Source organism: Neovison vison, chromosome X (genome assembly GCF_020171115.1).
Source record: "Neovison vison isolate M4711 chromosome X, ASM_NN_V1, whole genome shotgun sequence".
Lineage (NCBI taxonomy): Eukaryota > Metazoa > Chordata > Mammalia > Carnivora > Mustelidae > Neogale > Neogale vison.
Window position 1 is genome coordinate 81,866,099 of NC_058105.1, and position 16,393 is coordinate 81,882,491.

Here is a 16,393-nt window from a genome sequence, read left to right on the forward strand (position 1 = left end):
AAAGAAGCTGAGCAAAAAAAAAAAAGACAAACAACTACTGGACTACGAGGGGAGAATTTGAGAGATAAGTGATAACATAAGATGAAACAATATTAGAATAATTGGGATCCCAGAAGAACAAGAAAAAGAGGGTTTAGAAGGTATATTGGTGCAAATTATAGTACAGAATTTCCTTAATATGGCAAAGGGACTCAGCGTCAAAATCCAGGAAGCACAGAGAACCACCCTCAACATCAATAAATCTACACCTTCAACATCAATAGATCTACAATCCATCACCTAATAGTAAAACATACAAGTCTTAGTGACAAAGAGAAAAACCTGAAAACATCTCAGGACAAGAGGTCTATAACATATAACAGTAGAAATTTTAGATTGGCAACAGACTTATCCACAGAGATCTGGCAGGCCAAAAAGGACTGACATGATATATTCAGACACTAAATGAGAAAAATATGCAGCCAAGAATACTATATCCAGCTAGGCTGTCAATGAAAATAGGAGGAGAGATAAAAAGTTTCCAGGAAAAACAAAAATTAAAAGAATTAGCAAACACCAAACAAGCCCTACTTTGCTTGAAAGGGGTCCTCTAAGCAAAGAGAGAGCCTAAAAGTAATAGACCAGAAAGAAACAGAGACAATATACAGAAACAGTCACCTTACACGCAATAAAATGGCACTAAATTCATATCTTTCAATAGTTACCCTGAATGTAAATGGGATAAATGCCCAAATCAAAAGACACAAGATATCAGAATGGATAAAAAACCCAGGACCCATTTGTATGCTATCTTCAAAAACCTCATTTTAGACCCAAAGACACCTCCAGATTTAAAGTGAGGGGATAGAAAACAATTTACCATGCTAATGGATATAAAAAGAAAGCTGGGGTGGCAATCCTTACATCAGATCAATTATATTTTAAGCCAAAGACTGTAAGAAGAGATGAAGAAGTATGCTATATCATAGCAAAGGAGACTATGATCTAACAGTTGTAAATATTTATGCCCATAATATGGGAGCAGCCAATTATAAATCAATTAATAAAACATCTAGGATAATACAATAATAGTAGGGGACTTTAAACCCCCCCCAAAATGGACAGATCATCTAAGCACAAGATCAGCAAGGAAATAAAGGCATTAAATGACACACTGGACCAGATGGGCATCACAAATATATTCAGAACATTCCATCCCAAAGCAATAGCATAAACATTCTTCTCCAGAAGAGAAGAATAATACATTATTCATTCTCCAGCACAGATTACATCCTGGGTCACAAATCAGGTCTCAACTGGTACCAAAAGATTGGGATCCTTCCCTGCACATTTTCAGACCACAATGCTCTGAAACTATAACTCAAGCACAAAAGGAAGGTTAGAAAGAACTCAAATATATGGAGGCTAAAGAGCATCCTACTAAAGAATTAATGGGTTAACCAGGAAATTAAAGAAGAATTTTTTTTAAAGATTTTATTTATTTATTTGACAGAGAGAGATCACAAATAGGCAGAGAGGCAGGCAGAGAGAGAGGAGGAAGCAGGCTCCCTGCTGAGCAGAGAGCCCAATGCGTGGCTCGATCCCAGGACCCTGGGATCATGACCTGAGTAGAAGGCAGAGGCTTTAACCCACTGAGCCACCCAGGCGCCCCTAAAGAAGAATTTTAAAAATTCATGGAAACAAATGAAAATGAAAATACAACTGTTCAAAATCTGTGGGACAGAACAAGGCAGTCCTGGGAGGAAAGTGTATAGCAATACAGGGCTCTCTTACAAAACCAGAAAGGTCTCAAATACACAGCCTAACCCTACACCTAAAGGGGCTGAAGAAAGAACAACAAAGATAGCCTAAACCCATCAAGAGAAGAGAAGCAATAAAGATTAGAGCAGAAATCAATGAAATTGAAACAAAAGAACAGTAGAACAAATCAAGGAAACTAGGAGCTTGTTGTTTGAAAGAATTAATAAGATTGATAAACCCCTGGCCAGACTTATCAAAAAGAAAAGAGAGAGGACCCAAATAAATAAAAGCATGAATGAAAGAGAAGTAATCTCGACCAACACCAACAAAATACACACAATTAGAAGAGAATATTATGAGCAAATATACACTAGCAAATTTGACAATCTGGAAGAAATGGATACATTACTAGAGACATACAAACTACCAAAACTGAACTAGGAAGAAACAGAAAACCTGAACAGACCCATAACCTGTAAGGAGATTGAAGCAGTCATCAAAAATCTCCCAAAAAACAAGAGTCCAGGGACAGATGGCTTCCCAGGGAAATTCTACCAACATTTAAAGAGGAATTAATACCTGTTTCCCTGAAACTGTTCCAAAAAATAGAAATGGAAGGAAAATTTCCAAACACATTTTATGAGGCCAACATTACCTTGATCACAAAACCAGACAAAGACCCTATCAAAAGGGAGAATTACAGACCAATATCCTTGATAAACACGGATGCAAAAATTCTCACCAAAATACGCCAATAGGATCCAACAGTAATTTAAAAGGATTATTCACCATGACCAAGTAGGATTTATTCCTGGGTGGCAAGGTTGGTTCAACATCTGCAAATCAATCAATGTGATATAATACATTAATAAAAGAAAGAAAAAGAACCATATGATACTCTCAAGAGATGCTGAAAAAGCATTTGACAAAATACAGCATTCTTTCTTGATCACAAGTCTTCACAGTGTAAGGATAGAGGGTACATACCTCAATATCATCAAAGCCATCTATGAAAAACCCACAGCAAGTATCATTCTCAATGTGGAAAAACTGAGCTTTTCCCCTAAGGTCAGGAACACAGCAGGGCTGTTCACTATCACCACTGCTATTCAACATAGAACTAGAAGTCCTAGCCCCAGCAATCAGACAACAAGAAGAAATAAAGAAATAACAACAAAATTTAAAAAAAGAAATAACAACAAAATAAAATTTAAAAAAATAAAGAAATAACAACAAAAAGAAATAAAATGCATCTGAATCAGCAAAGAAGAAGTCAAACTCTCACTCTTTGCAGTTGATAGGATACTTTATGTGGAAAACCCAAAAGACCGCACTCCAAAACTGCTAGAACCCATACAGGAATTCAGTAAACCGTCAGGGTATAAAACCAATGCACAGAAATCTGTTGCATTCCTACACACCAAGAAGACAGAAGAAAGAGAAATTAAGGAGTCGATTCCATTTACAATTGTACCATAAACCATAAGATGCCTAGGAATAGAGATTATGCTGAGTGAAATAAGTCAAGCAGAGAGAGTCAATTATCATATGATTTCACTTATTTGTGGAGCATAGCAAATAGCATGGAGGACAAGGGGAGTTGGAGAGGAGAAGGGAGTTGAGGGAAACTGGAAGAGGAGGTGAACCATGAGAGACTATGGACTCTGAAAAACAATCTGAGGGTTTTGAAGGGGCAGGGTGTGGGAGGTTGGGGGAACCAGGTGGTGGGTATTGGAGAGGGCATGGATTGCATGGAGCACTGGGTGTGGTGCAAAAACAATGAATACTGTTACCCTGAAAATAAATTAAAAAAAATTAAAAATAATGAGTATGGAAATGAATTCTTCCCCAGAGCCTCCAGATAAAAGCCAAGTCTTGGGACACCTTGATTTTGGTATTGTACAGACCTAAGCAAGAACTCAGTTAAACCCACCAAGACTTCTGACATACAGAACTGTAAGACAAGAAGGTATTGTTTTAAACTGCTTAATTTGTGATCTGTTGTGGGAAAATAGAAAATACAAAATACTTGGGGCACCTGGGTGGCTCAGTTGGTTAAGTGGCTGCCTTCAGCTCAGGTCATGATCCCAGAGTCTTGGGATCGAGTCCTGTGTGGAGCTCCTTGCTCAGCAAGGAGCCTGCTTCTCCCTCTGCCTGCTGCTCCCTCTGCTTGGGCTATAAATAGATAAATAAATGTGCAAGTGAATAGATAAAATCTTTTTAAAAATATAAAATACTTTACATCCATTAAACAATGAGATATGTAGACTATCAAATTTTCAAAGGTTCAAAACCCTTTAATGACCCGGTCATGGATAGAAAAATGACTCACCCATACTCCCAAAGGATATGTAAATTGGTAAAATCTTTCCTAAAGTATACTGGGGCCCTAAAATGTGGATGTGCTTTGTCTTTTTGAAATTTATTCCAGTTGGATAATCATAGTGGTGAGCAAAGATTTTTTCTGAATATCCTTTACAGAACTGCTTATAACACAGGACAATTAGAAACAACATGACTTTTTCCTGATTTGTGAAATATAAGTTTACCATAGAGTTGAGGGTCCATTTCTGGAGTCTCTATTTTGTTTCACTGATCTATGCATTTGTTTTTGCGCCAATACCATGCTGTCTTGGTGATCAATGTACTATATGGTGGTTAACTGAACATAAGAAAAAAAGAAAGAAAGAAACGACATGATTATACAGCAATAGAAGGCTGGTTTGTCAAATATAATATCCTACACCCACTTGAGGAAATAAACTTATGCAAGCAAAAGCCCAATAGAAATTCTTATAGAACTTTACAAGCTAATTTTCAAATTCATCTGGAAAAGAAAATGCACAGGAATAGTCAAGAGATTTGTGGGAAAAAAAAGAGAGAAGGGCTTACCTTTGCAGATATGAAATAATAATGTAATACTCAAGTGTTAAAAACATGTGGTATTGATGCTGGTATGGATTTTAGGACTATTGAACTGATGATTTATGTCCAGACCCATATACATACTTAGGAATTTCATTTTTCATATAGGGAAAGAATGATCTGTTGAATAAATGTTTAAGTCCAAATGAAAAATACTAATAAGTAATTGGTATTACAAGGGAATAATAGTCATCTATTAAGCATAATATTGTAAGACTATTTAACAACTTAGAAAAATGTCTACAAAAAATTCCAGAAAATTAAAGAGCCAAACATAAACAATTCTAAAATAATACGAGGAAATACAGAACAATGTTCCTAACCTTGGAGTAGAAAGGCCTTCTTACGCAAATTCAAAATGCAAAAGCCATAAAAGAAATAATTGGTAAATCTGAATACATCAACATCTGAAACAATCTATACCCCATGAGCAAAATTTAAAAATAAGCAGAAGTCTGCAAAACATCTCCTACACATGTAACAAAGACTTATATCCAGACTACATAATTCAATAACAAGAAGCCAAACAAGCCAATTCAAAAACAGATAAAAGATATGAACAGGCAAGTCACAAAAAAACAGAAGCAATAGCCAACAAACATATGAAACTGTCCCTTAACCTCACTAACAATCAGGGAAATGCAAATGATGAGACATTTTTCACCCATCACATTGGCAAACTATTCAAACAATTGGTTAATCTGTTTTGTTTCTTAAATTCCACATATGAGTGAAATCATATGGTATTTATCTTTTTCCAACTGACTTATTTCACTCAGCATAATGCCCTCTAGTTCCATCCATGTCATTGCAAATGGCAAGATTTCATTCTTTTTGATGGCTGAGTAATCTTCTTCTATGTGTGTGTGTCTCCGTGTGTGTACCATGAACATAGGGTAAGGGAAGGAAAAATAAAATAAGATAAAAACAGAGAGGGAGGCAAACCAGAGGAGACTTTCAACTATTAGAAACAAACTGAGGGGTGCCTGGGTGGCTCAGTCGATTAAGCATGTGCCTTTGGTTTGGGTCATGATCCTGGGTTCCTGGGATTGAGTCCTACATGGACTCCTTGCTCAGTGGGGGGCCTGCGTCTCCCTCTCCCTCTGCTGCTCCCCCTGCTTGTGCTCTCTCTTTCTGTCAAATAAATAAATTCTTAAAAAAAAAAAGGAAACTAACTGAGTGTTGCTGAAGGAGAGGGAGGTGAGGGACTGGGGTAATTGGGTGATGGGCATTAAGGAGGGCACTTGATATAATGACCACTGGGTGTTATATGCAACTGAAGAATCACTAAATTATACCCCTGAAACTAATAATACACTATATGTTACATAAATTGAATTTAAATAAGAAATTTTAAGAAACGATTGATAGTGTGGATAAAATTTAGGGAGATGGCTATTCTTTTTTTTTTGAGATTTGATTTGTTTATTTGAAAGAGAACACAAGTAGGCAGAGAGGCAGGCAGAGAAAGAGGAGGAAGCAGGCTCCCCAGCGAGCAGAGAGCCTGATAAGATATGGGGCTCAGTCCCAGGACCCCAGTATCATGACCCGAGCCAAGGCAGAGGTTTTAACCCACTGAGCCACCCAGGCGCCCCAAGGGAGATGGTTATTCTTATTCACTGCTGGTGAAGGTATAAACTGAATCATTCTACAAGACAGTTTGGCATTAAATATTGAAATTTCTTTCTTTGAGCTACCTATTTCATTTTTCCATATTTGTCTTACAAAAATATTTTAGCATATGCACAAAAATGTACAAGGATTTTCACTGCAGCACTGTTAATAGTAAGAAAAAAGAACACTCTAATAGTAAAAGATTGAAAATAATATATATTTATCAATAGGTGGCTATAGCAAGACTTAACTATAGTATACTCAGTCAATGGAATACTATACAGTACATAAAACAAATGACATAGATTTATAGATACTGACATGGAAAGATCTTCAAGCATGGAAAGAGAATAAAGCAATTAACAGAACAGTACATAAAATAGGATGCCCTTTATATCTTTAAAAAGTAAACAACATAAAATGCTATGTATTTCTATACGAGTGTGTGAATGTAAGAGGAACTTTAAATGCATCTGTGGTAAGTGTTTTTGCAAAAATGTACTCATTTGTGTGTAATTAGGAAAACCTTTTAAAATGAAAAGAAGAAAAACAAAGCTAATTACATGTTAAAGAAAGGAATGTTTCATGTTGCCATTAAAATGATGTTATAAAATAAAATGTTATAGACAAATATTTAATTACATAGCAAATATTTACAAGGTTAGATAAGATTTTTGTTTAAAACTATAAATACTATATAATGCATTATAAAAGGCATTATAGTGTTTCTAAGTGGTGGGATTACAGGTTTTTATCTTTTGGTATTCTCCTTATGCTTTCATATATTTTCTGAATATTCTACAATAAGAAATAGAAGTGTGTGTATATGAGTGTGTGCGCGCGCGCGTGCATGTGCACGTGCCTGTGTCTGTAGGGGGATGTTGGTTAGAATTAAGACTATAAAAGGACTGGAATTGGCAAGTAAACTGAAGACTCCTACAGATTGAAATTATAATGAAGATTGTGGGATATGTGGGATTTTAGAATTAGGAGTTGGAAAAACTAGACATCATGGGGCCTAGGAATTAACAGTAGAAATGTAGGGGTTAGGACTAGGTATAGAGCCAATAGATTATTAGAACTAATGCAGATGCTGTGAGAGATTAGAATTAGAGTCAAAGGGTTTACTAAATTAAAAAAAATTTTTTAAAGATTTTATTTATTTGTCAGAGAGAGAGCACAAGCAGGGGGAGCAGCAGGCAGAGCAGGCAGAGGGAGAAGCAGGCTCCTGGCTGAGCAGGGAGCCGGATGCAGGACGTGATCCCAGCACCCTGGGATCATGACCTGAGCAGAAGGCAGACCCTTAATCAACTGAGCCACCCAGGTGTCCCTAAAAAGTTTTTTGAGGACTGTAATAGCACTATTGGTGAAGATATTAGAATATCCAAATAAACTGGAATTTTTATATATTTCTGATAGTACTGAATAGTTTTACAATTGTTCTGGAAAACCTGTCATGTACTTTTTTGGGAGCAGTGACATCTTGACGCTATCTTTTCCATTTCTACAAATTTCTTGAGAGACATCTTAGAAATATGCGTATATATAGTTACATCAAAGTTCATGTCTGTATTTCTTTTAATAAAAAAAAAATCCTAAACATGGGATCTTGGTTAAATAATTAACATTAATGGAGTAACAGTCACCCATTAAAAATAACACTGTAAAAATATGGATCAATCTCTCTCAAAAGGGGCCTCCATAAAGCCGAGCTCATACACAAAATTTTTGTATAAATATATATTTGGCGGGCAGTGGATCCCTTCATCAGATACTCATTTCCGGGCATGAACCACTGTTCTGTAAGGTTAGAATTAAAACTGGAATTACAGTTTTTATTTCTTCTACGTCTCAAGAGTATTTTGGACAGTGCTTTTGTGTATATACTTAAAAATACTGAGTTAATACATGCTTTTCTGAAAACAAACAAACAAACAAAAACAACCAAACTCAAACCTTACCGAAAGTTGCAATTCAAAGCTCCCCTCTCCTCTCACCCTCTAACCTCATTCTGCAACCCAGATGACGCATGGTTAATAGGGGTATCTCCTATAAAATTCTTCTTATTCCTATGCATTCACAGGTGCAAATCCTTTATAAACTCTGCCAATCGCACTACCACCCCAAATAATACCAAGAGGAACAATAAAGAGAATGTTTATTGAGAGCTTACTATGTGCCTGGAGTAAGTGTTCTAAGGGTTTGCCGGTGGGATTCACTGTAGTGGGCGTCCCCGTCGTCTCCAGCCCTCCGCACCGTGTCCCTGCTTGCCCTCTTGCCCCCTATTCTTCACAAGGCAGCTGGAGAGATTAATTTTTAAAGGTAAATCAAATCAAATCACGTCACCCTTCAGTGGCTCCCATCGTACCACGAATCAAATCCAATTCCCTAGCGACCCTACTATCCTCTACCGTTGGGTTTGTTGGACCGCGAAGAGCTCAGGCGCAGTCCCCTAAAGGGGACTCTGCTCCACCGCGGAGGGAGTGTCCGCCGGAGGGGCAGGGGCGGGGCTTCTCAAGCGAGGGGGTGGAGCCTCAGATCGGGTGTGGGGAGAGCCGGAGGGGTAGGTTTTCCGCGGAGGGCGAGCGAGGGGAGCAGGGCTGAAGCGGGGCTGAAGCAGGGCCGCGGACCCGGCACCCTTCTGCGGGCCCCGCGGAGCTACTGCCACCGAGGTGAGCGTCTTCCCCCGGGTTGGGGGGCGCGCTCTGCTCGCGAGGCGGTTCTCTGCTCCTTGCGGAGGGTTGTTCCCACGGGACCCTGCGCGGAGTGGCGGAGGTGGCGGCCTTGGGTAGCCAGCCCGAGAGGCTGGTGAAGGGGCCCGGTGGCCTGCCCCAACCCTCCCTCAACCCCGCCTTCTCTCCCCTCCCCCAGGCCTCAGCCGGCGCCAGCAGAAAGCTAGCTGCATCTTCAGGGGCAGCCGGGCAGCGGCAGGCAGCGCGGCGGGAGAGCGGCTGACAGTGCTGACAGTGGGGATGCGAGGTACCGGCGTTAGTCGTGGCCAAGTGGACCTAGAGAGGGAGTAGAGGCCGGGCCTTCGGCGTTTCTCTCACAGGCTCTCGGAAGGCGGCCTCAGAGGAGGGGGAAGGTGAGGGGCAGGCAGGCTTCGTGGGTAACTACTAGGTGTTGTATATGTATGTTTTGGTATCTAAATGGTACTACACACACACACACACACACACACACGCACATTCATTTCGACTAATTGCTTTTTAAAAACTTAATATGTCTTCTAGATCTTCCTATATCAGGGAATCTGAATTTATCTCATTTGTAAACAGCTGCATTGTACGATTGTACTACAGTTTATTTAACCATTTCCCGATTGATATACATTAGCTTGTTTCCCTTTGAAGGGGGGAGGGGGCTATTACAAGCAATGCTATAATGAATGGGTTTGTATATATACGTTTCATGCACATGTATGAGTATTTCCGTAGGAGAAATTCTTAGAAGAGTAATCGCTACTCTCAAAGTGTATATGCATTTGGAATTTTGATAGATTTGTCCAAATTGCCTTCGCAAAAGGCTATACTGTTTTACACTCTCCAATGTTTTGCAACATTGCCCATTTTTCCACAGTTGTGCCAACATGAATAATTATCAATCTTTGTAATTTGGGCCAATTTGAAGCGCAAAAAAATGGTATATCGTTGTTTTCATTTGCATTTTTCTGATTACCAGTGAAATTGAACATATTTTTTATTTGTCGGATTACAAAAGTAGGCAAATATCAAATATCTATAAGCGATAAGCATTTCAAAAATTTAATATAATAACCCCATTCGCAGTAGCAAGAAAAATGAAAACCAAAAACCCTAGAAGTAAACTACAAAACTTTATTGAGATATATAATAAAAGAATGCTTGCATACACAGAGAAGGGATACCATGCTTCTTGATAAGAAGGCTCAATTTTGTAGTGATGCCCATTTTTCCTATGTCGTTTTATACAATTGATGGAATGTCAATAAATATGCCAAGTTTTTGGAACTTAATGTGATTCTAAAGTTCATCTAGAAAAAAAGATGGATAAGAATAACCGAGAAAATATTTTAAAAGATAAGATGGGAGTATTTGTACTACCATCTATTAAAATGCACTCCAAAGGAACAATATTTAAATGAGAATGGACAGAACAATGCATTAGAATAGAAAAGCCCACAAATCGAGCCAGATTGGATCCAAGATTTATTGGAGAAACATTGTTGGCTAGACGTGGATAAACTGCCATATTAAAAACTGCAAGCACGCCCCCCCCCCAAGCTTGAATTTTCCTTTGAGGGCACACTCCTTTGTTTGGCGAAAACCACTTTATGATCTTTTGGTTAAGCCAAGGTAAAGCGTCCGGAGTTAAAAATTAGTGGCTTTAGTGCTGGAACTAACGATATGAGCCTTTCGTTACGTTAAGATGGATTCAGGTTAACCTGCAGTGCGGCGAGGGAGAGTCAGGATATTATGTCTTAAAATTTTTTTTCCCCGATCTAATGGGCCAAAAATGTTATGTCATTGTTTTCATTTGCATTTGCGAGCTTTTTGTGAGACTGAACGTCTTTTATGTGTTAGTCCAGGATAATATGTGATTACTGGAGGCAGGTAACAATGGGGAACCCATTGCTCCTCTTCCAGAATGGAGTTTGGCTAATTGGTACAGCTCTGCCCGGAAGCGTGAGAATAAACAGGTTGACTTTTTTAATTTTCCTCAAGCACTAGGCTCTAGACACCTTAGATCGGGGGCGGAGGCAGTTTTCAGGACATGGCCGAGATTTGGCGCTGAGCTGTGTCATCGCGAGGTTTGGCAGCCAGCTCCGCAGTGGGTCGGAAACCTCGTGGTAGGCGAGATCCCTGCAGGACGGGAGGTTCCTCCCTTCCCCCCGAAAAACTCCCAGTCATTTTCATTGAAACCCCGCCTCTCTCCTTTTTAGGAGCTTGCGCTAGGTCTCGCGAGATCTCGTGTTTCCTAAAGGCGAGGCGCGGGCGGCATCCTGCGGTGAATTCGAAGGTCTCGCAGAGACTAAAGTGTAATATCGCGATAGTTTTCTCGGCGCATGCGGGAGCCGGCGGCGGCAGATTGGCTCCGCCCCTCAGTGCTTCGTGGGGTTGTGCGTCATTTGCTTTTCGCTTCGCGTAGGGTGAGAGCGGATCCGTAGCGACTTCGGCTTTGGTGGGAGGAGGGGTCTGAGAAGGGCTGGGCTCAGGCTTTTCCCGTCCGGTAAGAGGTTCTCGCGGGATCGCGCGGAGGCGGCCGCCGTTCAGCTACGGACTGCAGCAGCCGCGGAGGCGGCAGCAGCGTCTTCGGCTCGTGCTGTTCTTAGCCGGTGAGTTCTCGCGCGAGCGGGGTTACGTCCTCGTGGGATCCGTTGGAGGTGGCGGAGGTAGCTTGGGGTAGGGGGGGGGCAGTGACTAGGGTCGGTCCGCCTGCTGTTAAGATGGCGGCGGAAGCTGATGTCTGTCCGGCCAGGATCGGAGACTGAGGTGTTGGCTATCCGCGTTTGTGACGCTTCCCAGGCACCCAACGTTAAGGAGGTGACTGTTGGCGAAACACCGAGGTGCTGGTAAGCCGAACCTGAGGCAAAGACCACGCCGTCTCTGTGCGAGGCGACACCATTTCCCAGGCCTCCGTCGCGTGTGGGCCCGCCTTTGCCCCACCAATCGGTCAACGCCTCCGTTGTTGCCACCGCAGTGGGCGGGTTGGGAAGGGTGGGGGGCGGGAGTCCTGGAGTGAGTTAGAGAGTGGGGCTGGGGGTTAGATTGGGCGGTGGGGGAAAGGGGACCAATCAATGACGACTGGTTGTCTCCCTACTACCTTTTTTTCAGGCCTGCCTCTCTTCTCCGCCCCTTCCGCGGCCCAAACGAATCTCCTAATTTTTCTTGAGTTGAGGTGGGCTCCAGTTGTCCAACTGCTTTGGTCTTTTAACTAAGATTTAGGGGTCAAGCTTCGGTGTCTCTGACGTACTCCTCCCCCTTTCCCCCTAATTCTGACCTCATCCACATGGATATTTAATGCTCGCATTTAATAAGAGGAGACAAAGCTTTTCCCTGTCACCCCCACCCCAGCCCTACTAAGGAAGAGCTTAGTCCAAGCCCCTTAACCAGGACTGTCTCCCTCTTCTGTTGGTCCCCTTGACGCAAGACTTGAGTAGAGCCTTTCACGTTCCGTGCATTTACTCCATCTTTGTGGATGGAGTTAAATGGTAGCCTTCCATTACCTCGGGTCTTCATGCTTGTATGACCCTGATTCGAGTACAGGACAGATTTCTGCAACTTTGCAGACTGCTCGACCACTCTTAGATGGAACAATGAATGGGTTGGTGACTGGATGATTGCAGACCTCTTGTTCTTGGGGCTCTTAGCCTTTCCTTCCTCATAACACCCCTCTTCAAAAAAAAAAAAAAGTAAAGAAAAGGCTGTAGAAGATAATCCTCCAGTAAACCAACTTTTTGTCCTTCTCTGTCCCCTGCCATCCCTCTTTGCAAGCTCGGGAACCTCCCCTTTTCCCTGCCTTGCTCTGAGTTCTTGAGTCCTCGAGGTCTGTGGACCTCTGTCTTTGCTACTAACCATATCTTAACATGCGTCTCATTTAATTATCTTCCCACCCCCGTGTTCTTTTTTCAAGAGTTGAATCCGCTAGAGAGAAGATACCTTCCTGTCAGGCTCCACTACATTTCCCCTCCTCCATGTGCTAGAAAATAAAATATCTTTGATTATCTTCTGACCCTCAGTCACTGCCCTGTTCTACTTTTTTCTCTTCCCTTCCCTCATTCCACCATTACTATGGATGATTCCCTATCATTTGTTTTCTTTGTAGATTGCATGTCGGCATTGTTTTCTGTTAACCCCAGTGTTGAGTAGATTGAGGAGACCTCAACATTCTCCATTCAAGGGAGGCACCCTGGTATGGTAGAAATAACTGTGTGCTTTGTGTTCACGTCGAACTTTTAAGATTCTCAGTTTTCTCATCTGTACAATAGATAGTAACACTTACAGTTACTAGAATTCGACAATTTGTAAAGTGCCCAGCTTATGGTAGGCACACAATAAATTGTTACTTTTTCTAGGTTTGAGAATAGGTTGGAAGACTGATCTGTGTCATATGATAGTTTTATGATCTGGAAAAGAATAAGATTTTTTATTCCTCTAATTGTACGTTTTCAGTATATTTCTAGTCATGGGCCTACTCATGGGCCAAAGTCTTTTTTCCTACTCATGGGCCAAAGTCTTTATTTCCCGTGGTTCTTGGTGTTTGATTGTGATTTCCACCTCTCTTAATCTACTAGTCTAGGAATTTCATTGCAAAGTCACTAGCTTGAAATAACCACTGGCCATAAGGTTCCTGTCAAGAACCACACCCAGGTGTTCTGCCTTTTAGAAGGAATGCCTCATCCCTTGCCCAGTCCCTCTTTCCACTGCTTCAAAAAGAGTTTGTTCTGTTATTCACTCAAAGATGAAATTTGTTGCTATGCTTTTCACAGTAATCAAGGGAACTTCTGCCAGCTAGTTTTCAAGTGTTCATACTGCTTTCCCCCAGCTTCCTTTCTTTGGTTCCTCAGATCAGTGTGGGGATCTGCTATTTGGCTATACCTGCACAGGATAATTCCTATCTGAGAGAATTTAGGAAAGTTGTTTGGAATACCAAGCTTATTTCCCATAATGAATTACTACCAGTTCTTTAATGCACTACCTCCTGTTGTGTTTTGCCATTTTATATTTTCCAGCATTCTTTTTAAATAGAAGTGAGTGTATTTTATTTGGAGGTAGTTTTTCTTACTGTTAATATTTTGATTAGACCAATATTAAACTGAACACTTTCATCTATTACTCTAACCTTGGGCAGGTGATGGGGCTTGAAATAGGAATATGATGGTAAAAAGTTTATGTAGGATTAAAGATCTACCGTGGTAACCATCTGGTAATTAACTGTGTAGACACTAGTTTTGAGCTTTAGGGTTTGCTTTGTTCAATTTAAAGTGCTTTGGAGGTAATAGAATATTCTCTTTTTCATTGGAGGACAGGAGATCACTTTCTGTTTTGAGATACTGCCTTGGAGTTTTTTACAGTGGGTCAAGCAATGAATCAGTAATTAACTAAATCTTAATTTGATTCTTGTCATTCAGGACTAGAATAAATCTGGAAATAAATAACTAAATAAATCTAGGTGTGACCTAAAAGGTTTAATTTATTCTAGTAGATCTCTAAGGAGAGAGAGAGAGGAAGGAGTGGCAGTAGCAGTCAAAAGCTTTGTCTAAGCTTCAGTGGTAAAGTTCAACCTGTTTCCCAGGTGTTTATCAGTTGTCTCCCAGTATGCCCAAAAAGCATGTGTGAAGGTGAAGAGTAGTTTTTATGAGTGCAGATTTTTTCCCACAAGAAAATAATAAATTCAACATTGCCTTAGTATCAGTTTATAGTGAGGATATAAATTGTAATTACTATCCCCTATCATTTCATTTGGGTTGAGGACGGAGTTGAGTTTTCAGGGTGTTGGCTGTTGGTTCTGAATTCTTGTTGCTGCTTAAAGCAGGTCCTTAAAAATAAAAATTGATATGTGTGGGCTGTTGCTTAAGAAATAATAACTGTGATCATGTTTGAACATTGATATAATGGTTAACTCCCCTACACCCTAATAAATGTGTTATCTCTTTCTCCCCACCTTTTTTTTGGTAGGTCCTCCAGTAGTCTGACCTGAGTGGGTTAGTACTCCAGAGGAACTAGCAGACCAACTTGGTCAGAAGGTTCAGGAAGCTGTTGGAGAAGTTTGGAATTTCCCACCAGGATGAGTATGATTGGCTGTGATTTTAGGTTAGTTTTTGTAGATCTTTGGGTAGTATTTGTATTTTACTTCATGGAGTGGAGGTGGGGGTATATATTTCCATTCTGTAATTGAGCTACTTTGGTTTCTTTCATTGTTTGGATCTGATGTGGCATTGGCTGCTTCTCTCGTTATTGTTTAAATGAAGTCCGTCTGTATGTGATTTTTAAATCACTTCAAGCTCCATTCAAAAAAATAAAGTTGTAAGATATTATGTCTAATCAATTCTTTATCAAAGAGTTATGAAAAATCAAACATACAGAAATCAGGTAGTATAGTGATCCCTTTGTGTATCTGTCACCAGTTTTAACAGTTACCAGCTTGTAGCCATTCTGTTTCATCTGTACTTATACCTACTGTCCCCATCTATTATTTTGAAATAAATCCCTGCTGTCATATTTTTACTTGCAAAATACTTATATGCCTGAAAGAGAAAGGCTCTTTTAACATAACCTCAAAAACCATTATCACAACTCAAAAAATTAACAGTGATTTTTGAAGATACCAAATATGAAGCTAATGTTCATATTTTAGTTTGAATTAGGGTCCAAAGAAAATCCATTTATCACAAAGGTGGAGATGTATATTTCTTAAATCTACTTTAATCTGCACTCTCTACCTTTTTTTCTTCTGATATTTTGAAGAAATTGTTGTGCAACTTCCCTCACATTTGGTGATTGTATCCCAGCAGTGGTATCTAACACGTTCTTATTAAGTTAAAGACCTTGGAGGACCCCCATTATAATGGAACAAAAGCAGTAATCTCCTGTATCCTAGTTGGAGTTGATACTGCTGGCCTAGGCACTATCCCAAAATAACTAGTCATGGATTCCCTTTTCTGTGGCAGAGTCTGATTTAATTGATACCTGACCTTGGTTCCATGTCTTGGCCCTGCTTACTGCTCCACATGAAAAGTAGGCCTCCTTATGGAAGAAGCTAATGTTTCCTAGATAATGACTTAAGTGTGCCTTTGGGATTTTTCATGGTTTCAATTTCCTTAGGTGGTTTAGTTATTTTTATACTATCTTACAATGTTGCTTTTTATTCTTTTGATGTTGGTATCTCAGCTGCTCTGACCCATAACTTCTAAGCTGTTAAGCCTTAGTGATGAGTTCTTTGGCTCTAATAATAGTTTTTGAAATGGCAGTACTAACCAGTTTTTGAGAGCTTCTGCTTGCATCCTGATTTTCAGCTATTAATATACAACCATAGTTTTTCTGTTGTTAGTTTTCATTTTATTTCTTTTGGAAATGGTGATCGACAGCACAAAGTCCTTTAAACTGTTCATTTCTTTCCAGGTGTAGAATTGGTT

General features: G+C 40.2%; 1 protein-coding gene across 10 annotated transcripts in view; it reads left to right on the forward strand.

The window, feature by feature from the left end:
* Positions 1–8,910: 8,910 nt before the first annotated feature.
* HUWE1 (HECT, UBA and WWE domain containing E3 ubiquitin protein ligase 1) overlaps positions 8,911–16,393 on the forward strand; it is a 169,904-nt gene continuing 162,421 nt past the window's right edge. For 7 of the 10 annotated variants that reach the window (XM_044234529.1, XM_044234536.1, XM_044234534.1 and 4 more), the window contains exons 1-2: positions 11,375–11,593; positions 14,937–15,071. The gene's annotated coding sequence lies outside the window, so the exon portion shown is untranslated. Of the gene's footprint in view, positions 8,952–9,150; positions 9,259–9,304; positions 9,365–11,374; positions 11,594–11,721; positions 11,831–14,936; positions 15,072–16,393 lie in introns of those variants that run through there. The other 3 variants (XM_044234530.1, XM_044234531.1, XM_044234532.1) reach the window with 3 other exon arrangements.